The sequence below is a fragment of the Dasypus novemcinctus genome, chromosome 5 (assembly GCF_030445035.2).
Source record: "Dasypus novemcinctus isolate mDasNov1 chromosome 5, mDasNov1.1.hap2, whole genome shotgun sequence".
NCBI classification, from domain to species: Eukaryota; Metazoa; Chordata; class Mammalia; order Cingulata; family Dasypodidae; genus Dasypus; species Dasypus novemcinctus.
The window spans coordinates 38,269,732-38,272,111 of NC_080677.1; positions in this window are offsets into that span (position 1 = coordinate 38,269,732).

Genomic DNA, 2,380 nt, shown 5'->3' on the forward strand with positions numbered 1-2,380 from the left:
CTCTTAAAATATGAATTTCTAAGTACTATTTAAACATCAGATTTACTTGCTCATTATTTCTCACTTATGATAGGAATAGCACAGCCTGGGTTAAAGAAATAAATTATGATATTCAATGCACATCTTTACCAGAGAAACTCTTTCAATGTTGTGATAGTCTTGTGACAGTTCTAACACTTCTTATAAAAATTATAATTTAAAAAAATTTTACACTCACACTAGTATTGCTCAATCCCAAAACAGGAAATAAAGAGGAGCATGCTGTTAATGAAGATCTTTATTTTCCCGGTACATTTAGATATAATGCAGATATTTTCTATGAAACTTCGTGCAGTGAGAATAGAAAATTCAGTTCACAATTCTAATATAATAGAGGAGACAGATCTGTTTTTTTCTCTTATGGTTTGTAACTCCTGTTACATTTAATAGGAACACTACATCAAGGCGCAAGGAGAGAAAGCAGATGCCTGTTCTGTAGCTTGGAGAATTACAGACCATTCAGAATCTCCTTGAAACCTGGATACAATGGGACAGGTTAAAAATGGTGCCTTCTGTGACTTCCAGGCTTTTGTTGATTTCAACATTCAAGGCAGACCTCTCTCACACAAAAAGGACTTCAAAGGTATGCAATGCATTTAATTTTTTTGTTTGTTTAAGTTTGCGATCCTTTCTCAGAGAATAGTTCATATTAATCTTTGCACTGAAATATTTTTAGTTTGCCAATCCCAGTTACCTGGATGTTGCCCGTTTTAATAGTGGCAGATTCTGTTTTGCCACTGGTGGCAAACAATTTAATTAGGAACACAAAATAGCTGCCTGCTTTATTGTCCTTTCTGCAAGTCTCTGTTCCTTGTCTCAGAATAAGAAACTACCACTATAAAAATCTCTTTCTTTGAGCTGTCTCTAATGAAACTTCCCGATTCCACTTGTTTCACTGAGCTTTCTCTGCAACAATTTATTCTTTCTTTCTAAACAGACCTTTAGGTATGTGAGGCCGTTTGTAAATTATATGGTGCTGGCAATATCATGAAATATCATGACTGCAGTTTATGGGCAGATGAAGGGGGATGAGTTGTAACAAGAATAAATTACACAAAATACATTGGGGGAGGAATGGGAGAACATTGGTGCCTGCAAAATTATTAAACTTTAGAGTGGTGTTTAATAAGGACACTAAATTAAGTGACCTTATGAATGGATGGACATAGCAAATGATATTCTCAGGGAATTATCTTTCATTATCTTATGAAGAAATAAGGGGACCCAGTATCACAGCCTGAGTTCACAAAAGCATAGGTGAGCTAATATTAGTGAATAAGGTAATGACTGAAAACAACTATTACTTTAGAATCATCCTGAGTATGCTACATAAAAATCACATGTTGTTGAAAAGAATATAATTTAGGATTTTGGCTGATACATTTTATACCTAATTTTGCCTTTATCCAAACGTGTCTGGCCTAAAGTACAAAAGTTTGCACTGTCTCCATAATTAATATAAAGTAATGAAGAGCACTGGGAAGTAGAAAACCAGTTGTGTGCTATAGATTTCTCTGTATACCTTACTTAATCTGTCTGTGAAATGGGATGGTGATTCTGAATGACCTTTAAAAACTGAGTGAGGAACTACCAATATATGGTTGGATATAAATGAGAAAATTTGGGCATATGTGTTTTGTTCCCAGGTACCTTTAAAAAAAAAAAAGCCATTATTTATTGGGGTATAATTTGAATGCAACAAAATGCATATATCTTATATATACAGTTCAGTGAATTTTTGCATGTGTATGCCCCTTGACCATTGCCCAGCTCGATATTTTCATTTCTCCAGAAAGTTCCCTCCTGTCCCTGTCTTGTCCATACTTCTTTAAAGCTAACTGCTCTTCTGACTTCTGCCACCATAGATTCATTTTGAATGTTCTTGAACTTCATATCTATGCAATCATACAGTATGTACTCTTTTGTGTTTGGCACTTTTCAGCTCAACATAATTTTTGACACTGTAACCAGCCTCCATTATTAGGAATTGAGAGAAGTGGATAAAACAGGATTATCTGCAGTCTAAATATTAACCCCTAAAGTGTCAATCAGCCTTCCTCCCCCTATTTTTCCTATTCCACACTGTTTTACATCTTTATAGCTCTGCGGGTAAGAGTGTGGGTTCTGCCATCCCTCAGGCTGGGTACTGATGGTAGCTCCATCCCTACCAGTTGTGTAAACTTGGGTGACTTAAAATCTCTGATACTTAGTTTTTTAATTAGGAAAAAATATGGGGTTAGTAGCATGTGGCTGTTATAAGGTTTTAATAAGATAACCTACTTCAAGTGCTCAGTATAGTTTCTGGCACCTAAATGATAGTATTTAGTCCAGCCTGGAATAT